Here is a 25,548-nt window from a genome sequence, read left to right on the forward strand (position 1 = left end):
AATCAAAAGACATAGACTGGCAGATTGGATTAAAAAGAAAGATCCAAAAATATGCATCTGCAAGAGACTCATCTCATAGAAAGAGATACCCACAGACTAAAGGTGAAAGGATAGGGGAAAACATACCATGCACATGGACTCAGCAAAAAAGCTCAAGTATCCATCCTCATATCAGATAATGTGGACTTCAAGCCAAAGTTAGTCAGAAGGGATAAAGAAGGACCTTTTATACTGCTTAAGGGAAGCATAAATCAGCAAGACATAACAATCACAAACATCTATGCCCCAAACATTGGATCATTCATGTACATCAAACAAATCCTTCTCAATTTCAGAAACCAAACAGAGCACAACACAATAATACTAGGTGATTTTAACACACCTCTCTCACCACTGGACAGATCTTCCAAACAAATATTGAACAAAGAAACCATAGATCTCAATAACACAATCAACAATTTAGACTTAATGGACATTTATAGAATATATCATCCAACAAAGAGTGAATACACATTCTTCTCAGCAGCACATGGGTTCTTCTCTAAAATAGACCATATTTTATGCCACAAAGCTACTGTTAGCAATACAAGAAGATAGAGATACTACCTTTTATTCATTCAGACCATAATGGATTGAAATTAGAAATAAATGACAGAGTAAAAAACAGAAACTACTCCAACACCTGGAGATTAAATAATATGCTATTGTATGATGAATGGATAACAGAAGACATCGGGGGGAAATAAAAAAAATTCTTAGAGGTAAATGAGGATAAAGATATATCATATCAAAATCTATAGGACACTATGAAAACAGTTCTTAGAGGAAAATTTATTTCATGGAGTGAATTCAATAAAAGAAGAAAAAATCAACAAATAAATGACCTAACACTACAGCTCAAAGCCCTAGGAAAAGAAGAGCAAATCAACACCAAAAGTAGTAGAAGACAGGAAATAGTTAAAATCAGAGCTGAAATCAATGAAATTGAAACAAAAGAAACAATCCAAAAAATAGACAAAAGAAATGGTTCTTTGAAATAAATAAACAAGTTTATAAACCCTTAGCCACACTAACAAAGAGAAGGAGAGCAAAAACTCAAATTACTACAATATGGAATGAACAAGGAAATATCACAACAGACACGACTGAAATACAAAACATAATTAGAAGCTATTTTGAAAATCTATACTCCAACAAAATAGAAAATCTCGAAGACATCAACAGGTTTCTAGAGACATATGAATTACATAAATTGAACCAGGAGGAAATACACAATTTAAATAGATAAATTTCAACTAATGAAATGTTGGAAGTCATCAAAAGTCTACCAACAAAGCAAAGTACAGACCAGATGGGTTCTCAGTTGAGTCCTACAAAACCTTTAAAGAAGAGCTCATTCCAATACTTCTCAAAGTATTCCATGAAATAGAAGAGGAGGGAACCCTTCCAAACTCATTCTATGAAGCCAGTATCACTCTGATACCCAAACCAGACAGAGACACATCAAGGAAAGAAAATATCAGACCAATATCCTTAAATGAACATTGATGCAAAAATTCTCAACAAAATCTTAGCAAATCACATACAAAAATATATTAAAATGATAGTGCACCACGATCAAGTGGGTTTTATCCCAGGGATGCAAGATTGATTCAACATCCGGAAATCAATAAATGTAATTCACCACATCAATAGACTTAAAGTCAAGAATCACATGATTACTTTGATAGATGCAGAAAAAGCATTTGATAAAATACAGTATCCCTTCATGCTCAAAACACTAGAAACTATAGGGATAGTGGGAACATTCCTTAACATTGTAAAGGACATCTATGCTAAGTCCATGGCCAATATCATTCTAAATGGTGAAAAACTGAAAGCATTCCCCCTAAAAACTGGAACAAGGCAGGGATGCCCTCTTTCTCCACTTCCATTCAACATTGTCCTCGAAACTCTAGCCAGAGCAATCAGACAGACCAAAGAAATTAAAGGGATATGAATAGGAAAAGAAGAACTCCAACTATCCATATTTGCTGATGACATGATTATATACTTAGAAGAATCAGGAAATTCTTCCAGAAAACTTTTAGAACTCATAAGTGAATTCAGTAAAGTAGCAGGATATAAGATCAATGCCCACAAATCTAATGCATTTTTATATATAAGTGATGAATCTTCAGAAAGAGAAATTAGGAAAACTACACCATTCACAATAGCTTGAAAAAAATAAAATATTTGGGAATCAATCCAACAAAAGAGGTGAAAGACCTCTACAATGAGAACTACAGAACACTAAAGAAAGAAATTAAAGAAAACCTTAGAAGATGGAAAGATCTCCCATGTTCTTGAATAGGCAGAACTAATATTGTCAAAATGGCCATACTGCCAAAAGTGCTATACAGATTCAATGTAATTCCAATTAAAATCCCAATGATGTACCTCACAGAAATAGAGCAAGCAATCATGAAATTCATCTAGAAGAATAAGAAACCTAGAATAGCAAAAGCAATCTTTAACAGGAAGAGTAAAGCAGGGAGTATCGCAATACTAGAACTTCAACTATACTACAAAGCAATAGTAACAAAAATGGCATGGTATTGGTACCAAAATTGACAGGTAGATCAATGGTACAGAATAGAGGATATGGACACAAACCCAAATAAATACAATTTTCTCATACTAGACAATGGTGCCAAAAATATGCAATGGAGAAAAGATAGCCTCTTCAACAAATGGTGCTGGGAAAACTGGAAATCCATATGCAACAGAATGAAACTAACCCTATCTCTCACCCTGCACAAAAATCAACTCACAATGGATCAAAGACCTCAGAATCAGACCAGAGACGCTGCATCTTATACAAGAAAAAGTAGGTCCAGATCTTCAACATGTTGGCTTAGGATCAGACTTCCTTAACAGGACTCCCATAGCACAAGAAATAAAAGCAAGAATCAATAACTGGGATAGATTCAAACTAAATAGCTTTCTCTAAGCAAAGGGCACTATCATCAATGTGAAGAGAGAGCCTACAGAGTGGGAGAAAATCTTTGCCACTCATACTTTAGACAGAGCATTAATTTCCAGAATATATAAAGATCTCAAAAAACTCTACACCAAGAATACAAATAATCCAATCAACAAACGGGCTAAGGAAATGAACAGACACTTCACAGAAGAAGATCTATAAGCAATAAACAGATATATGAAAAAATGTTCAACATCTCTAGTAATAAGAGAAATGCAAATCAAAACTACCCTAAGATTCCATCTCACCCTAATTAGAATGGCGATTATCAAGAATACAAGCAACAATAGATGTTGGCGAGGATGTGGGGAAAAAGGTACACTCATACATTGTTGGTGGGGTTGCAAATTAGTGCAGACACTCTGGAGAGAAGTGTGGAGATTCCTTAGAAAACATGGAATGGACCCACCATTTGACCCAGCTATCCCACTCCTTGGCCTATACCCAAAGGACTTAAAATCAGCATACTACAGAGATACAACCACATCAATGTTCATAGCTGCTCAATTCACAATAGCCAGATTGTGGAACCAACCCAGATGCCCTTCAATTGATGAATGGATAAAGAAACTGTGGTATATATATATACAATGGAATATTACCCAGCCATAAAAATAATAAAATTATGGCATTTGCAGTCAAATGGATGAAATTGGAGAACATCATGCTAAGTAAGATAAGCCAATCTCAAAAATCCAAAGGACAACTGATGTCACAGATTAGTGGATGATGGCACATAATGGGAGATGGGATGGGGGCAAGAATGCATGAATGGAGGAAGGAGGGACTGTATAGAGGGAAAAGACGGGTGGGGTGGGAGGGTTGAGGGGGAAGGAAAAAATAACAGAATGAATCAAACATTATTACTCTATGTAAAAGTATGATTACACAAATGGTATGCCTCTACTTCATGTACAAACAGAGAAACAAATGGGATGCCCCATTTGTTTACAATAAAAATTAAAAAAAGAGAAAGAAATTTCAATAATTTTGGAAGATGTAAAGTAATTGTTTGAGAGATATTTCTATTTAATCAAGTAAAATAAAATAGAGAATACATGACTACATTAAGGGAATCTTAAGAGAATTTGTCCCATTTTTCTCACTGTATCTCTAGGAGACTCTGATCTTGATGGTACCAGGAGAATGGAGACTAATGTGTAATAGTCTGATGAAGATTTTTTTTTAGATGAATTTCTTCATTTGATGAAGACAATGGACTATTCCTACAACTCAGTAATTCATTCAGGAAACACAGTTCTCATCTGTGAATAATTGTACTGAAATGATATGAGAATAAAGAAACAGTTGAAGTATGTCTTCTGCTCCCATGAAATCAGCAATAAGTATATTTATTACTCAACAGAAGTAGATGGTTTTCTCTTGGAGAAAACTTCCAAGGAAAAACTTTCAAATACTGACTAATGAGGAATGTTTTGTGGATAGGCTTTCTTTACTTTTATTAAAACCCACCTCTATAGCAGGAGATAAGTTCCTAATGCATGCCAGGATAAGACTAAGTACAAATGCCTTGCTGAATATTTTCACTATGCCCTAAAACACTTCCCATTCTGTTTCACAATCTGAAGGTCAAGGCTGTATTTGCTACATCAACAGATTTTCTTGGTGTACAGTTTGGTCAGTGGAATTAGAGGGGTGGGAGGATAAGTATAAGAGGTCAGAAGTGTGAATGGAAGGCAGGTAAGTGCATTATGTGCATTTTGTTTTCTGGTTAGCTGAGACTGAAGTCTGCATTGCAGCTAGATTTTTACCTCTATTCAATACAACTCTCTTCCTCTTTTTGCTCCAGTGGTGTTGGTCCTGACAGTACTCCTTAACAAATATCCCTAGCCTCAGAATCTTCTTCCCCAGCAAATTCAATCTACAAAACCCAACTATTGATTGTTGGTTTCCATGAACTCTAATTACACCTCTGGAAATAGAGGCAATTATCCAATTTGAATGGCTAGTCTGTTGCCACTGGGGAATTGTCTTACAGTCCTGTTAGCTATTCTCTTTCCTTTGAGTGACATGGAAAGATCATAAAGAGTTTGAGACAGAAGCATGACATGATAGTATTTAAACTGGATTGACTGCTGTATAATGAATATACTATTGGAAGACAAGGGCAGAAGGAGTGAGTCAGGAAGTCATCACAATTAATCAGATATAAGCTCATGGCAGCTTAGATCAGTGTTTGGTGTTAGTAAGAATCAGTCTGATTTGAGACACAGGTTGAAAGTAGAACCTATCACTTTTATAAGAATGTAATATGGGAGAAAGAGATCAATCAAGAGTCATTCCCCAACTGTCTGCCATTAGAAAATTAGAATACTGAAGTGCTATTTACAGAAGTAGATATGACAGCCAGAATTGCAAATAAGATACAAAAATTAGAAGTTCACTTCTGTGTGTATGTGTGTATGTAGGAGTGGTACTAGGGGTCGAACCCAGGGAAACTTTACCACTGATCTATTTCCCTAGTTCTTTTATTTTTTTCTGAGATAGGATCTTGCTAAATTGCTAAGGCTATGTTCAAACTAGGGATCCTCCTGCTTCAGCCTCCCAAGTCTCTGGGGGTACAAGCAGTTGCCTCTGCACTGGTCTAGAAGTTCACTTTTGAATGAAAACTCTTAGATTCTTTTAGTTACCAAACCAGAAAGGTCAGCTAGACTACAAATCATTTACAAGAGAAACTTCAAAAAGTATGTAAATACATGAAAATTAAACAACAAGCTCCTGAACAACCAATGGGAATTAATTCCAAATCAAGGAAATAGTTAAGAAAAAACTTAAAAATTTTAAATTTTATACTTTTCGAGACAAATACTAGAAACACAACATACAAGCATGTATGGAATACAGGAAAAGCAGCACTAAAAGGGAATATCTTGAATAAAATACCTACTTTGCTCATCAAGAAACTAGAAACTCAGTAACAAACCAAGCCAAGAGTTAACAGATGGAAAGAACTAATAAAGATTAGAACAGAAATAACCAACAAAGACTAAACCTATGTTTCTATATATTTTAGATATACACAAAAGATCAATAAAACAAAGAGTTGGTTTTGAAAAACATAAAAAAGGTGAAAAATTTGAACTAGACTAACAAAAAAAGAGAGAAATTCAAATAAAGAAAAAGAGAAAAAACAAGACATTATAACTTGCACTAAAAAATACAAAGGAACTTCAGAGACTATTTTAAACAATTATACACCAATAAATGGGAAAACCTAGGGAAAAAATGGATAAATTCCTCAAAATATACACCTTTCCAAGGCTAAGTCATAATAAAATAGAAAATCTGAGTAAATAACAAATACTGTGAATAAATCAGTAATAAAATGCCATCAAAGAGAAGCCCATGACCAGATGGCTGATGAATTTTACCAAGAATGCAAAGAAAAACTAATACCATTTCTTATCAAACAATTCAAAAAGTGTGAAGACGAGAGAATTTTTCCAAATGCATTATCAAAGACTGGTATTATATGAACACCAGAACTAGACAAGGACACTACAACAATAACAAAGAAAAAACTAATGAAAAGAGAAAAAGAAAACTACAGGTCAATATCCTTAAAGAACAAAGATGTTAAATCTTCAACAAAATGCTAGCATATTGAATCTAAGAGCACATTAAAAGGATTATTTTAAATGATCAAATGGGATTCATCTCAGTGGTACAAGAATGGTTCAACATACAAAATAGAAATGTGATATACACTACATATACAAAATGAAAGATAGAATTTATATGATCAGGGGCTGGACTGTAACTCTGGGGTAAAGTACCTGCCTAGCATACATGTGACTCTGGGTTTAGTCTCAAAAAAGAAAAGAAAAAATAAATAAATATATATATATATATATATATATATATATATATATGATCAATATATAATCATCTCAATAAATGCTAAAATGCAACCATTCTTCATGGGACAAATTAAGAATAATTTAGGAATGTACATCAATAGATTAAAGGGCAGATATGACAATTCCACAACTAATATCAGTACTGAGTGGGAAAAAGAAGGTACAAATCACTCTCTAAGTGCTGAATCAAGACAAGGATGGTCATTTTTGCTGATTCTATTCAACATTGTATTATTAGTCTTAGAACACTTAGGCAAGAGAAAGAAAGGGCATCCAAAATTAAGGACAGGCACATCACATTGTCACGGTTTGCAGAAATCACTATTTTTCTATCATATGTAGAAAACCCCAAACACTCCATCAAAAATAATAATAAAGTAGAATTAATAAACTAATTCAGCAAAGCTGCAGAATATAAAATCAACAATAAAAATATCAGCAGTGTTACATATCAATAGTAAATTATTTGAAAAAATAAATCAAGGGAGCAATTCCATTTCTAATAGTTAAAAATAAAAAAAATTTAGGAATAAATACATGGGAGTAGAATTAACCAAAGAGGTAAAGATTTTCTACAATAAAGCTAAAAGTATTGATGAAAGAAACTGAAGAAGACACAAAATAACTAAAAAGACACACATCTATGTTCAAGGATTAGAAAATTCAATGTTATTAAAATATCCATTCTTCCCAAAGTGATTTGCAGTTTCAGTGCAATCCCGATCAACATACCAATGACATTCTTTACAGAACAAGGAAATAAATCTTAAAATTCACATAGAACCATGAAAAAAATCTCAAAGAACCAAAGCAAGTTTGAGCAAAAATACAAAGTAGGAAACATGATACTGATTTTTAAAATATTTCGAAAGTCCATAGTTATCAAAATAGCATGATATTGGCATAAAGACACACAGACCAATGGAACAAAATGGGCAGCATAGAACTAAATTCAAGCATATATAGCCAACTGATCTTTCACAAAGGCACTAAGAATATACGTTGTAGAAAGAATAGTCTCTTCAATGAATGGTGCTAAGAAATGTGAATATAAAATATAAAAGAAAGAAACTAAACTTTTATCACATACTATATAAAAGGATCAACTCAAAATGGATTAAAGACATCAATATAAGACACAAAACCAAGATACTACTAAAATAAAACAGGGGAAAGCCTTTATGAGATTGGACTGGGCCAAGATATTTTGGATAAAATCCCAAAAGGACACAGGCATAAAAATAGACATTGAACTAAAAAGCTTCTGCACAGGAAAGGAAATAATCAACAGGGAAGAGACAACATACAGAATGGTGAAAAATATTTTCAAGCTACACATCTGTTTAGGAATTGGTAACCAGAATATACAAAGGACTCAAACAGCTCAATAGAAAAAAAAAATCTGATTTGGAAAGTAGTCATTTCTTTAAAGAAGACATACGAATGACTAATAGATATATAAAAACATGCTCAGCATCACTGATCATCAGGGACATGCAAATCAAAAATCACAAAGAAATAGCTCCTGGCTCTAATATTTAGAATGACCATTATTAAAAAGACAAATGATAAGAAGCGTAGTGAAGAAATGGTGAAAGGGAACCATTATATACTGTTGGTGGGAATGTAAATTAGTACAGCCATTATGGAAAACAGTATGGAGGTTACTCAAAAATTAAAAATAGAATTATCATATTATCCATAAATTCTATTATTGTGTATTTACACAGTGCAAATGAAATCAGTGTGTCTGACATATTTGCACTCCCATGTTAAATGAAGTAGTATTCACAATAGTCAAGAGATGGAATCAACCAACAACAGATGAATGGATAAACAATATATTGTATGTATACACAATGAAATCTTATCACTTGTGACAACATTCATAGAACTGGAAGAAGTTATGTTAAGTAAAATAGGACAGGTACAGAAAGAAAAATACCACTTTATTTTACTTACATGTAGAATCTAAAAATTTTGATATCAAAGATGAAAGTTGAATAATGGCAGCCATAAGCTGGAGATAGTCTGTGTATGATGAGGAAGAAGGAGGAGAAGTCAGTTAGTGGTTACTAAGTAACCTTTAGGAGAAATAAATGCTGGTGCGCTTTTGCAAGGTAATATGACTATCAATAATGATAATGTACTATACATATCAAAAAGTTATGAGAGAGGGTTTTGAAGGTTCTTACCAAAAAGAAATAAATGTTTCAGGAGACACATATGGTTATCCTGATTAATTGCATAATTTACACACATATGTGAATATCACCTCATTGCACATAAATATGAACAATCATGGTTCAGTTTTACAAATTTTAAGAGAACAGTATTAGACTGGTATAAAGACAGACAAAAAATAATGGAGCAGAATATAGACTACAGAAGTAAATCTTCATATGTACATATTTTCAATTGATTGGCAAGGCTGGCAAAAATAAGCAAGCAGGGAGAAACAATCGTCTTTCTAATAAAAGATGTTTAGAAAATTGAATTGTCACATACAAAAGAACAAATTGGACCCCTAGTTTATGTCCACACAAGTCAACTGAAAAGGGTTTAAAGACACTCTAGTAAAATTTGAAGATATAAAACTCCTCAACAAAAAATAGGGGCAAAAAGTCTTGACATTTACATTGTCAATGGTGTCTTGAATTTGACATTAAAAGCATAGGTAACATGAGAAGACACTCAGTGCCACTAATCATTGGGGAAATACAACTAAAACCACAATGAGATATTACCTTGCAGCTGTGAGTATGGCTACCATCAAAAACAAAAGCAAAGGAAGCAAGAGTCAGTGAGGTTGTTGAGACACTGTAGCCCTTGCAAACAGTTGAAGGGAGTGTAGAATGTTTAGCCACTCTGGAAACAAGTATGCTGATTCCTTGATAATGCAAAAATACTATGTGATATCATTTACTGATAAACCTGAAGACTCTTAAAAATACACAAAGGAAAAGCTGATGGCAGTATGAACTTGCTCTGTCTGTACTAATTCACATACTCCTTTTTCTCTAGTATTCAGTTTATTTACTATCGTAAGAGTTCTGTCAGAAGAAAAAGTAGAGTAATAACAATCGAGCAAAAAATTCATTTATTTGCCATTCTATTCATGAACAGTCTCTATTAAGGACACAATTTTGAAAGACAGTAGGTTGCTTTCACTTATTCGCTCTCTTCCAAATTGTTATTCAAAATGTAAATTTTTTAAAAATTACCTATTTACTAGATATCTAAATAACTATCCAACAAAGTCCTATATATTTTTTCCAGATATGAAATTCTAAGTAGTTTTGTTATAATTATTATTTTAAGGCACAGTCCTCAGAAACTAATTTAATTAAATGAGATCCATTTCAGTACCAAAGAGAACTTAAAGAATAATTAATGTAAAAATATTTTGAAAAATTTTTCTTTAGGAACAAAGCCTTAAGGAAATCCTATTTTTAGAAAAAGATAATCAGGCAAACATCATACATCTATCTTAATAGCTAAGGACTTAGTGATTTATGATGTGCATTGTTACTTAGTATTCTATTAAAGCAGTATAAAAATGGCACATGAAACCAAGTGTATAATATTATGTGATTACATAGAAATCAGGAAATTCATTGTTATGGCTTCCTTTTACAATAAAAACTTCATTCTACACATGACCACATAGCATTTAAGTTCCTTTCTCAGAAAGCATTTATACAATATCTAAAGATCTTAAGTGAATTGTGGTCAAGTATTAAAGGATACATTTTAATGCATATCTGAAAAAAGTTATCTGTCAATATTATTTAATTCTTTGAAGTAGAAATAAAATTAGCTCATTTAAAGAAGTTGCTGTTTTAAAACCTTTAAAACTTCAAAACTTTCACTCAATCTAGTTAACATTTAATACTATAATTTGACATTGATTCCACTTTAATCCTATGGTCACAATTCTTCTATTAAGATTGGATTTTCTATTATTGTCCAAGGATTTGTAAAACGACAAGAATCATTAGAAGATATCTCAATCTATATTATAGATCACTTCAAAAATGGCTGAAATTATTTCCCTCCTTCATTAGCTTTTGCCTGGAACTTTTCCCAGCAAGTAGAAATTTGCATTATTCCATGCCTTAAATGAGGACTAAGCTTGTAACTTAATTTGACCAGGAGAATGCATCAGAAGTAATGATGTGCTGCTTCTGAGGTTAGGCCTGAAGAGATTCTACATATCTCTATTTTCTTTTTCAAAATTCTGTTGCCATTATGTAAATGAGTTCTAGAGGGCTTGTTGGAAGAAAAATCATGTGACTCAGTCAACCCTTTCACTCCAGTTGATTGCCAGAAATCACTAACCATATACAGGAGGACACATTAGGGAAACTATTCCCCAGTATTCTGCCAATAACTTCATACACACCAGAAAACCCAACTAAAATTAGCTGAACTGGTTCATATCTGCAGAATGTCTAACTGCCTGATAGACTCAGGCAACAACAGACAGTTGATATTCAAAACCACTAAATTTGGGGGTGCTTTGTTATGCACTCAAATTAAAATGATACAGTTCCATATGAAGTTCATAAAGTATTGTTTCTTAGTACCTCTACGATCTGAACAAGATGAACCAGTATATTCTATATCATGATTAATTTATTATGGGACTGTAAAAAAGTATGTGCATTGATTGGAGAAATGTAAAACATTTACTAGAGAGTATTCCAAGTTTGGTACACTGAACAGTGAAACAAACCAAAGAGAAATAAAGTAATTTCATTATTTTTCAAGGAATATGGACAAAATAGGAATAAATATGTTAAATAAATTGTAGAGTACTGGATCCAAGAAGTACATGCCATATATAGTATGTAGTTTGAAGGTTTAACTTGAAGATAAATTTAAATTAAAAATGAACTTGATACATTAGAAAAGTGACTATATTAAAAGTTGATCCAAATAGAAGAGTAGATTCATCAATTTCATTCTTATTTTGTTTTATATTTAAATCATATGATATTCAATTAGGAAAATTTGTATGTGTTCTTCCCACATAGTTTGTTCTTCAAAAGTTGTTTTCCAAACTGCCCAACATGTTGTTCTTAAATTTAGATGAAAGATTATTGCACTGGTTAGACACCCCTATTTTAATTTAATGGTTTTGTTGTATAGTGTCTTAAGAACAATCAAGTTTATAAGTTTGAAAAAAAAATTTGGCAACTAAAAAGGAGTATTGATGGAAGCATGAAGTGTTGTTTGTAAAGGAATGCACTTTTGTATCATTAGGTCCATCAGGTTATACAAATATATAGTTTGAATATAATAAAATCTTTTTCAAATGTAGTCAAATTTATCATACTGAAGAATTTCTACTCCTATGTTATTCTAATAGTTCTTGGAATTACTGGTATTCTTACTCAAAAGATTCCTGTTATTAATATTAATGTATTTTTCTAACAGTTTTTATAATATGTTTTCTTCAGAAGTCCAGAGTTTAATGCAGATGGGTCAGGATAGTAGAATTTAGAATGAAATGTGGGAAAAACTATATGAGTCCATTCATTCCCTTATTATTTTTACCAGACCAATGTTTTCTTCAGTGTATTTGATCACAATGTATATACACTGCAAATCTTGTTGCATGTGTTATGCCACAACAAAAATGCAAAACTTACCTGTATGATTTTGCAAGGATCACAAGAGTGACCCTCTCTGGTGATCAAAAAAAAGCCCATACCATCATCATGACTGATTTGCAAGTAGTAAACAGGATTTCATAAGAGAAACTGAGGTAAAACAAATTTTAGAAGCTAGCTCTTGATAGGGTAATAGAGATTTAGTGCTAAGAAAGATTAAAATAGTGAATATGGAATAAATAAGTAGATAGTAGGTACCTGTAGAATACATAGTAATAACAATATTATAATACTCAGTAATTAGTAATGTTCTGGGGCACTGAGGGCATAACTCAGTGGTAGAGCATATACTAGGATGCATGAGCTCCTGGATTCATTCTCTAACACAAACACACACATTCAACAAAAATAATGAAATTATATAAAATTGTATGAAATAAAAGGTCAAGAAGTAATGTCTTCTGATGAAAAGTGGGTAAAATGCAGTTAAAAACAGACTGAGACTAAATAGTAATAAATTATTTTGAATAAGTAGATGACTGTTTAATGTAATTATTAATGGAATTAGGTGTTCATTAGAAACTTCCATTGTGGAAGTGAACTGGTCATCTGATACAAAACAAAGTTGCATCATTTTTTAAAAAATTGAAATAAATTAACGAAACATACTTCTATTTATATTGTTAAATTAAATATTTATTTAGATTTAGGTAATCTAAAGCAAAACAAGAGACAGACTGTTTAAAATATGGAATTGTATGTAATTTTGACAAATATATTTCCATTTCATTTTGAGTAATTTTATTTAGCCTTGTAGAATCTCTCTAATGAACTTTATCAAATAATTATCTAGTTTAGTTATATGGCCTAATAATTTTTATTAGCATACATGGTTCATTTTGTATAACTTTTTCTTAATCTTTGTATACAGATATGGTATTGCAAGTTTTCTATAGCTCTTGGCCCAGGCCTCTTTTCTTGTAATATTACAATATCAGTAACTGCTATTTACAGTTAGAAGCAAACTCTGGACAGAAATCATTCCAAGTGACAAAAGTCTTTGTTCGAAGATAATTTGGAGACATATGTATATTCCATGAGAATATTTTGAAAAAGTATCCATAAACTTTAACTCCTTCATCTCACATGTAAAATGCATACTATAGAATTAATGAATGTAGAAATGTATTACACTATTCTTCAACTACTGTTTTAATAATTGATAATCCTGGAGGGCAAGACATTATTCAGAAAGGTACTTTACAGCATTTAGAGTTATGACATGAACTGTGATTAATGTGACTCTGATCAAACTCTATGCAATTCTGTGATTTCAATTTGAATTTTTAAATTAGTTTCTTTCTCACCATGCTGAAATTGAACATCAACAGATTAAATGAAAATAAAATGAGTAAAATATTAAATTTTTAATGAAAAATTATATTTTTATCAATTTAGTTCTAAATTATACATACACAAATTTATATATGTGTGTATGTGTGCTTGTGTTTGTGTGTGTATTTCTCTTTGTCTTGAGAAAAGGCAGAAAATATTTTTAAAGAAAATAATAGAAAATCTTCATAAAAATATGCTCAGGAAATCCTAAACACACTATTCTTCTGTACTATCATTTTTAAAATAAATATTACCTTACAATCAGAGACTTCATTCTGTTGGGAAAAAAAGGAAGAGATTTTTCTCCCCTTCACTTGCTTTGGGGACAATTGTAAGTACCTTCTTCTCTTTGAAATATGAGTAAATCCTTTGGAAAACTAGATTGGCCTTTTATCAAATTTATGATCCAGTAATTTCTTTCTCAGAGACAGAGAACTTTTCTTTGAAATGCAAACATAAAGAGAGACAGCACCAGTCTCACTTTCTGTGGGAGAATAAGGGACAAACTTCAGTGGGCACATCACTACAAGTTTCAAAACTCCCTTGTACTATAAAATATAACAAATTAATTTTTCCTCCAGATAAAGCCAATAAGCTAACCCAGGTGAACACCTCAATGACCAGGTAAAGTTATGACGAACTATGAGTGAGGACTCATACTATCAAATTTACTTACTTGAGAACTAGTTATTGTTTATCTTGAAAATATGTATAAAATGAATCATATGTTCTTCACTATAAAAATAGGTGAAATTTATAATCTTTTAGTAATTGCCTGTGATGGTCATCACATTCTGGTGTAATTAGTATTCAATAATAAATGTTTTATCTTTCTCTACTACCATTCTGAGAGGATTTTTTTATTGGGAGAAGATTTTGCTTTTTATCATGTTTACCCAATACTCCCTAACACTTAGTTCAGATCTTGAGCAACACTGCAAGCAACTTGAACCAAGGTGGACAGGAAATGATGCAAAAGGCAAGTATAGAGGGGCTTTACTGGGAGTGTTTGTATCCCCCGAATTCATATGGTGAGAGGAAGGGACTTCTGATATGTGTGTATCTTTTCAGATTCCCTCAAGAATGGAATTCGTGCCTTCATAAATGGGATCCCAGAGAGCTAGTTACACCTTATCATCATATGAAGACAGGGAAGATGCCATCTATAAGGAGGTTGGCCCTCACAAGACACCAAATCTGCTAATGCCTTGATCTTGGAATTCCCAGTCTCTAAAACTGTGAAAATTAGTTTTATAAGCTTATAACTGACCCAGTTTGTAGCATTTTTTTATATGGCAATTGGAATGGAAGAACCAAGAGAGTAGATTAAAAAAAAATTAGGTAACCTCTTAGAAACAATGCTTGGGATACTTAGAAGGGAAATTCTGTATATGTGAGATACAGAGCAGGGGTGTGGGAAACAGATTCATAACACATAGAGTACTCTTTTAAAAATTGAAATTAATGGCTGGGATGTACCTTAGTGGTGGAATGCTTGCCTAGTTATGTATGAGGCCCTGGGTTTAAATCCCAGTATCTTCAAATAGAAATTATAATGCATATTTTATAATATTAAATGCCTTTATACTGGTAACATCATTTTTTTAATCATGTATAGCCTTTTATTCCTGGGAGGAAAGATTTCCTAAAATTGAATTTAATAACACAGTTACTAAAAATTCCAGAATTTTGCAAGCTCAAATTATTTACAGTTTTCATTCCTCTTCTAATTTTATTTCTCTAATTTACATCAACTCCCACTCCCAGAATTATGTCTTAATTTATGAATATATGATAAGCATATTGCAGAAGTTATAAAATAAGCTTTATTTCCATGATTATTTTCATTTAAAAATATTTTATTAGGGACTATTTTGGATTATTAAAAACTTTGCATTTGTCTTAGTGCATTAAATGGAGTGCTAATTAGAGATAGGTAACTACAGAATACAACAGGTTAATACAAAGTATAGGTGGGTTCAGCTTAGGAAAGTTAGTCTTAGTGATTACCAATTTTGCTTCCTTTCATACTCGAAGTCCTTCTACATATGGATAGCTAAGATATCTGCACTACTTCTTGCATTCACCATGTTCTTATCATCAAAAATGTTTGACATCTCTAAATTATCACTGCAACAAAGAAGCTGATTCCACCCATGGGTCATATAGAAATACATTATTTTCTCATAATCTTTAGAATATCCAGATTCTTATTTTAAATTTTTCTGGTCTTGTCATTTTAACTGATTGCCTTGTTTCTCCTCTGCAGCAGTCAAAAATACACTCAAGTTAAATGTTCCCAGACTTATAAGCATCTTTGAGAATACCAGAGTTTGATTTCCTAATTGCCCTGTAAAATGAAACAATTATTTTAAGGAATAAAGAACTTTCTCCTGGTGTAATTCTGAGCAATATATTTCTTCTTAAATTCTGCTTTGGGCTGCTGCAAATTAAAGAATATAAGGATTATTTTCTCATTTGGTCAGAAAGCTAAAAGGTCATATTTAAACAAATCAATAAGGTCATTTTTCACCAAGAACATTCAACAGTTGTGACAGACATTATAATCTAAAACATATCAGCTGCATATATCAGCAAAGGAATTGAAGCATAAAAGTATGTTGACGGCAAAAATTAGTCAAATTCTATATTTCTCTTTGATTGTGTCTATTTAAAGTTGTTTGTTGCTACTAATTCTCCAACTTGTACTTTTAGTCAAGTGCATAATATTTACATAGAGCATCGCCATCAACATATTTATCCAAACTTTAAGATCACATTTGAGTTTTTCAAAGATTGATTTTAATTTAGAATCACAATAGAAGTGCTTGTTACTTCTTTTGTGAATCCAGTCATTTACATAAAATAAGCACATTCTTAAATTTCAAGAAATTCTTGAACATTGATAGCATACAATTTGAATAATCTGTGTCCCTTAAACAGTGTGTCTAAAGTGAGAATTATTTTTAAGTAATTTATTATATAATAAAAATTATAACAAGAATACAACAAAATATTGGTGTCATAATAAACTATCATGTAAACATGATAGAACTATACATATTAAACCTTTTATATATTTGATGTGTAGTATAATAGCATTAATCTTTTTCACATAAAATATTTACACCAGAGATGATTAGCCACATTACACTAAATATTCCCTACATACCCTAATCTCTTAATCTTGTCAGATTCCTCTCTGTATGCAGAAACTCCAGGACAAGTCATAAATGAGGGAATGTTTTTGTCAAGTCCACAACTGTAGTAGCAGTCTCCCTGGGTTTGGAATATAAAAATCCAATAATCATGGGCATACATAACACATGAGCAATCCAAAACATGCATATTTATTCTAAATAAAATACAAAATAGGGCTAGGGATGTGGCTCAGTAGTCAAGTGCCCCTGAGTTCAATCCTCAGTACAAAAAAAAAATTTTAATGAAGGATTAGAATTTTACTTTTCAATGAAAACTTTCAGATTGAGCTCATTTCCATACCAATAAAATGAAAGCAACAAAATTACTTCTATCTAGGCTTATAAAAGAAAATGGAGTGAAAAGGCATAAAATGTTGAAATAGAGTAAAATTTTATTTTCATCATTCAGGAAAGGTTATTGATCAAAATGCAGAAAACTATATCTTGAACTATTTGTTAGAGTCACATATGACCAAAAAATCCTCTAGAGGTGGACTTTCATTTGGTCAAAATAAAGAACCAATGGTAGTGTTCTATCAACATTTTTGTTTAGGAACTGACTGTTCATTTGGTAGCATGAAAATTATCTTCAATTTATTTCAAACTCTGTTCCCTTCATTTAGTAGTCTTTGAGCAACCAGATTTAATTAATAAATATCATCCATGAGAAATATACAAAAGGGGTTGGGACCAATAATCAGTGGGGTAAGACCATGTATAATATTATACTTTGTCTGAAATGAGATCAATTGTGAAATATTAACTTCATTCTTACCTGTTGAGCATTATCTGATTTTGAAAAGAGTAATGAAAAAGAAATTTCTCCCCCAATTAAATAACTATTCTAGTTACTCTAAAATAATCAGTTATAGTTGACTCTGTCATTCGTTCTTAAAATTGAAAATGTATTTCATGTATCTGAATCTTATTTTTATCAACTGAAATGTTGTTAGATTAACTACTGGTATTTTGAAATAATGATACTTAGTGGTAATGTTGCTTTGAGCAAGAAAATGAGGGAGGGAAAGGTAGAAGGAAGTGAGAAAGAGAGGGAAGGTGGGAGGGAACGGGAGAGGGAAGAGAATGAAGAAAGGTAAGTGGGAGGGATTCATGTCAAGGTATATAGACAACACCCAGGAAAACAAAACCAGATAATAATTAACTTCCTAAATTAATACCAGTACATTCATTTGTTTCTAAAATAAATAAATAAATGTGCTGATATTATCTATCTATCTCTGTATATGGTTAGATAAATGTTTAAAATTTATGTTTGTATATATGTTTATAAACATATATGTATATATATTTAAAATATATATATTTTATCAAAAAAGAAATCGTAACTCCTTAGGGCAATAAATCTTTCAGGAAAAGATAAAATGTAAAGAATTTTGAAATCAAATTGTTTTCCAGGCTGCATGTAATATCTATAAACTGCTTGATTCACTTCTTTCATACATTGAGGTCTTTGTGTAGAAGTAAGTGTAACGGAAAATGTCACTGTAGACATTGATACATTCTGTACAAATGGAGCTTGATTATCTGCCTCTTCCAGCACAAAGTATAGGTGGTTAACTTTAGCAGGTCTTACCTTTAATTTTATTCAATTGCACCATATCTTCAGGCTTCACATTATACTTTTGCTATCATGCATCTGCAGCAAAAATCCAAAATGATAGGAAAATCAGCTTTCCTCTTGGTACTGCATTTCTCTTTAGGTTTATTTACTGGTGCATAGCTTTTCTTTTCCTGTGATCTATTTGTAGTCAGAGCAGAATTGAATGCCTCTCATCTTGCAAGGAATGGGGACTTTCCATCACATCACCTCTGTATTTAGAGAATTCCAGTAGGCCCAAATAAAGAAGAGAATTGATTTTTAAGATCTTGAAGTTAAGTCTCTGGATTTATACTACATCAATTTATCAATTCTTTTTTTTTAACCTTCTTTTCTTTCTTTTCTAAAAAATTTTCTTCCTTGACACAACAACTTTATGACTCACCCTCTTAAATGCCTTTGCCCACATTAAGCTATGCTTCCAATGGGTCACAATAATTAATAGTATTAGTTCTTCTTTAATCATATTTTAAGTATAATAGCAAACAATGTGCATTCTGTTTCCCCCTTTGGGTGTCTCTTACCCCTTTGGAAGCAGGAAGAGTCAAGAAGAGCAATCGGTGAGGTAGGAACCACAATTGCCAGGAATAAAAACTAGTCCACACAAGCAACTACAACCAAAAGAGCTTAATTCCATCACAATCCTTGGAGCCTTCACGGCTCTCTTATAGACTATATGAGCTAAGGTGGGCAGATAAATCGTTTGTTTTATTTGTTATAATCAACCAGTTCTGTAAGAGACACCTCATGGGTACAGGAACTGCAATTCAAAACTTGGAGTTTTAACTCCAAGACAGCCACCTCTCACTGAAAAAGCAGTTTCATCCTTTCTTATTCTACACTTTATTTCAACCACTTTCCAGTTTTTCCCTAGAACATTGTTACAATCACAGATGAAGTTAGCTATAAAACCAACTTATTTTTTTCTTATTTTTTTAATGTGAAATTTCTGTTTCTTTAATTTTATAAGGAATTTTGTCATTAGTAATCAGAAATGCTTTATCTTTGCTTTTTTGTCCCATCCCTCAGAGTGTTCGTAGTTTGTTTCCCCCACTTTATTTTTGGTGCCAGGGACTGAACCTAGGGGGCTTAACCACTGAACCATATGTCAGCCCTTTTCAATTAATTAATTTATTTAATTTTGAAACGGGGTCTCACGAAGTTGCTGAGGCTGGCTTTGAACTTGTGATCCTCCTGCCTCAGCCTCCCAAACCACTGGGACTATTGCTTGTGCCACCATGCCTGACTAGTTTATCCCATTTTTATGACAACAAAAAAGTAGGTATTACCCACCCCTCCTCCATTCTTAATGATCAGAGAATTTCAGAATAACACATAAAACTATCTATTTTTCTACGTATGTATCCTTACTTGTCTTGCTAAAAATAATTATTATATTATTCTATATTAATTTTGCTATGTAGCACTTGGGACAGTCAGTACAAATAATTGAATTGTCAAATCAGTTTAAATCAAACACCTTGCCCAGTATCAAGCTTCAGTAATAATCTGAAATGTAGAGTCTATAGGGTCAGACAGAGCAGAGAGAATCTGGGACATAGTTGCTTCCTGTTATTTTCTCACAACAGAAATGTACACTTTATTCCAGAATAATATCTGAGGCTCCCAAGTGAAGTTACAGGAGAAGCTTATGAATTTTCAAATACCCACAGTTTGTACCACAGAGAATTATACAATTCTCCAGGTATTATTCCTGCTTCATAAATCCATAGATCCTGGTTTCTCTTTACTCAAGACAGTCCCTCAATGGGGCCATTCTTCTAATGACATTTGAGAGATGAAGTCTTGTCTGTTACCAAATGTCACTTGTCTTCTAACCAAGAGTCAGATGACTAAGTGATCAGACCTGGTCATCTGCCTTCTTTTCCTGCTTCTGGAGGCAACCCAGGTAAATGTTCATCAGGCCAGCTGCTGTTATACACTTCCTTCCCCAGACCTGCAATTTTGATTTGAAAGTAAGAGATTCTCCACTGTTTGTGTGCCCCTATGATGTACAGAGCGTGCAGCTCAGGTGAGTGACTTGTCCCACTTCATGTTGATCTAGTCTCTGTGTAGTTGAATTTTCTGCCGCTTTCCTCCTGACTGCCCCCTCCATTCCACCAAACCACTTTTACTCTGAATGCTTGTGGCCCTTCCCAAATCAATGTTGAATGCTTCCTGACCTTGCCCCAATCAGTTTTCTTTGAAACATGAATTCCAGCTTCTCCTTCAAGATTTGACACAGACATCATCTATTCCAAGAAGTCCTCTATGTCACCTTGGTGTGAGAAATGACGATCTCTTTTATGCTACATGAACTTGAACTTCATGCCTCCCTTGACTGATATTCTTACCACCCCATATTAACAATTTCTCAAGTGATCCTTTTAAATAGGAAGACACCTTGTTTTACTTATTGCTTTCTTAAACTAATTTATATCACCACATTGAACAATGCAATATCATAAATAAACAATCTGAGCCGGGCATGATGGCACACACCTGTAATCCCAGCTACTCAAGAGGTTGAGGTAGGAAGACCATAAGTTTGAGGCCAGCCTGTGCAATTTAGGGAGACTCTGTCTCAAACTTTAAAAATTGAAAAGGACTAGGGATGTAGCTTAGTAGTAGAGTGCACCAGGGTTCTAGTACTACAAAAAAACTAAATAAGCAAATAATAAGAATATCCAAATTACTAAATATGCCCCTGCTTAGTGAACTATACTGTTGTATATAGCAATCACACTTTTTCTCCTTAAAACGTCTATCCAAGTTATTGGAGACATGATGAAAATAAGATGGCTAGAACCCTGCTCTCACCTTACAGTGTAGGAAATGTTGTTAAGTAATTTCTCCAATAGTCATTTAAAACAGTGCCTCTTCAGTGGGCAGGACACTAATTAAAATGCAGATTCCTAGGCCAAACCAAGCTAAAATAAAACAGAATTTTTTTGATCATAAATCCCAGGAATTTGTGTCTTTCTAAGAATTTCTCATGTTGGTCACCATACCCACAAGAAGTTTGGGGATCTCAGGCTTACTAACAATTAAATTCCAAATATGATTCAGTAAACTAGGGATTTGACTGTCAGGCTTTATTTCAGTATGCCAAAATCACCAGGCCATAGAGTATTTCATCACTTTAGCAATTACAGGATTCCATGACAGTACAATAAAAGCAATTTATGCTATAAGAGGAAATGCACAACACATTTGGCTATGGGCAGAAAAAACATTCACAATTATTTGGTAAACCTCAACTATTCACAAAGAGAAAAAGTTTCCTAAACACTTCTGAATTGTTTTGAGTTTTATATTTGGTAGGTTTCACTTACTATGATCAGTATAATTTAAACCTATTTTATATCTGTTAATTATTTCCCATATATATGCCTTTTCCAAGATTGTTTATTCCTTGAAATCAAAGACAAAAATTCTTTAACATTCCTATGGCCCACAGCAAAAGGATTAAATCAGAAAACATCATGACCAATAGTCATGCATTCTATTATTGTTCTGGAAGAGGTAAGGTCTATTATTATTAGTTGAGACATCTTCACGGAGCCAGAAGTGTCTTACCTGAAATTAAAGGATAAAGGAAGAGAAAGGGGTGCAAGAAGAAGAGAATACTTCCAGTGGAAGCTGAGATAAAACATTCCATGTGATCATAAAAATAATATATGGGAAAAGATATTAAGAAAGTATTTTTCTATTTAAATTAAAGACCAAACCAAATTATTAGCCAACAATATCTCTACTAAAACAATTCAGTAAAGAAAAGTTGGCTACTAGTACACTTTTTAGACAGGTAGGTCTCCTGGACCATGCTAGCTCACTTTTATAAATTAATGCACTATTTTTCCTCAAAAGAGAATATGGGATAGGCTAAATGACTTAGATAAATCAATCACTACTGTAGGAACTATGTAAATAAATACAATGAAGCAATCAAAATCCCAGACATGCTTTCTACTCATGAGTGGTGATACATATATAGTTAAAAAAATAAGTGCCCTTAAAACCTAACTATATCTTCATAACAAATGTCATGTGTGTTAGGGAGGCTGCCTGTGAGCATCCAGGGTTAGTTAGTGATGATGCTCTCCAAGACAATAGGCATTTGCTCCTAACTGTGCACATCAAATTTTTATCAGTCACAAATGGAATGTTGATACCCTTGAGACAAATGTTAAAACTCCTCAAAGCATAAACACACAAAGAATGAAATTAGTTCTTTGACTACCCTTTATTATCATAAAGCAATGTCTTGTAATATTTCCTATGAATTTAAACAAAACAAAACAAAACAAAAAAAAAACAAAATAAGAGTGAATTTTTGTAGAATCCTGTAATCTAAAGTCTCACAAGCTTTTACTGAAACAGCAGGTATTTCCCTTGCCTGTCTTTTGGGGTAAAGTCAAATTCTCCAGTCATTCTATATTTTGGCAAAGCTAGTGATGTTACCAAAGAGAATGCAAAACAAAAATATTTTACATTATACTTCAACAGACTAGCTTAAGAAAGAATATTTGAATTGTCAGTAGAAAGACCTCAAACATATTTTTGACTACAGATTCTTTTTTCTAAGAATTAATTCTCTCATGACTGGATTATTTTTGTTTTTAGGGCAATATTAATAGCTCTTTTCTGTGATTACCTCAAGGGAATTTTGGAACCTTATGATTCAGCTAAGGTGTACAATGTTGTTGAGAATGAAAATCACATTGTGTAAGATTTTGGTTTAAGATAGTGCCTATATTGGTCAAAATTCCTCAGAGAAACAGAACCAATAGAACACAAACACACACACACACACACACACACACACACACACACACGATTATGTAGGCCTGGCTCATGCGATAGTAGAAGCTGCCAAGTCCTGAGCTCTGCTATCAGCCTGCTTAAGACCCAGGGAGATCAGATGTTTTATTTCAAGTCGACAAGCAGCAAAAATTTTCAGCGGGAAGACAGACAGGCAGGAGGAATTCCCTCTATTTAAATGAGTAAGACTATTTCATTTATTTTATTTTACTGATTTGATCTGATCTTTTTGGTGTTAGGGATGGAACCCTGGGCCTTGTTCATTCCTAGCAAGGTTTCTACCTCTAAGGTACATCTCCAGTCAGCTTTTCCCCCCCATTCATACCTTAAATGAATTGAATGAGGCCTAATGGCAATAGGAACACAATCTACTTTAAACAGTCCATTGATTTAAATGTTAAACTCATTTAAAAACACCAGTCACAGAAACACTAGGGATAATGTTTCACATGACCAGTTCAAGCAGACACATAGAAATTGACTAACGGTATCTGACTTCATGGTAAAAAGAAAAAGAAAAAAATAATCAAGCAAGAAGATACAAATTTTTCTATAGGACTAAAAATTCGGTCTGTTGATGAACAAATGACAAACTCTGGAATAAATGTTTATTAACTAAAGCAGGAAAGAGATCTTACGGATCATCAGTGGAGGTTGAGAACTACATAGAAGTTCACGTTTGTCAGTGAGTCTCTAGATTTTCTTTAGGGGCACAGATTCTTAACTGATGAAAGGGAAGGAAGTTGACTGTTAGCAAAGAAACATTACTTACGAGGCATACTTCTGGTACTCCATTAGGACTTCTCTTTTCATCTCTTTTTTAAGATTTTTTTTCAGCAATGTTATGCAAAGAGTATTAGACAATACACACAGTGCAACCACATCTTGAGATAGCAAGAAGAGAGAAAATAAGGAGGAGCAGCAGGAACAATATTCACAGGTACAATTCTGTATTCTAGATTTTTGCTGACTATGGAGAAACTTTAGTTCTCCAAAAATATATTGTCTTCCATATCTCCTGAACTGAACTCTATTTTCAGGACAGTATGGCCAGTTTGAATAAACAAAGGATTGGCAAGAGGCTAACTACACACTACAAAAGACAGAGTCACTAATGTAAGAAACAAAACTCTAACTTAATTCTGATGAATGAGAGATTTGAACAATTCCATGAATCAAGGTTTGCTAAATTAAGGATCTACATGCACACACACACACACACACGCACACACACAGGAATATAAAAATATTCAAAAACATAAACTAAGGAGCTTATTGTGCCCGGAAACAGTAGAAAAGCCCTATTTTTCAATTAAAGTTTTAAAACCAATAACTGAAGAATATTTTAAAATGTTTTCATCAGTTAATAATTAATAAACTATTTTTAAAATAATAAGAGAAAAAAATGAAAAGAAGCTCAAAGTCAACACAGAAACACAAAGAAAACATAAACTGCTTAAAATCAGTGATAAAAATTCTTGAAATCTAGACTGAACTAAAATAATAAAAGAAAAAATTTGTTCAAATAAAATAAAATTAATATATTCTTAGATATGCAAAACCTGAAACAAAACATAAAAATTCAGACATAGAAAATCTTAACCCAGCAGATCTGTGCTACAAGAAATGTCAAAATAAGTCTTTTAGGTAGAAGAAAATGATACCAAATATAAATATGGAGCACCACAAAGGAACAAAGCACAACAGAAGAGATAACTCCACGGATAACTCTTCAACATGATTTTAATATCTTTAATGAATAACCAGTATCTGAACAAAACTAATAGTGTAATATGAAATATATAACACATATACAAGTAAAATGAATGGCATCAATAAGATAAATGTCAGCACAGAATTGTAAGTATATTGCTCTCTCAAATTCAGATATTTCATTCTTTATATCAAACCTGCTTTTCTTGCCCCAATAAATAACCTCCCCTAAAACACTACCTCAAATGGATTTTAAACTAACATGAAATTACAG

Source organism: Sciurus carolinensis, chromosome 9, assembly GCF_902686445.1.
Source record: "Sciurus carolinensis chromosome 9, mSciCar1.2, whole genome shotgun sequence".
NCBI classification, from domain to species: domain Eukaryota; kingdom Metazoa; phylum Chordata; class Mammalia; order Rodentia; family Sciuridae; genus Sciurus; species Sciurus carolinensis.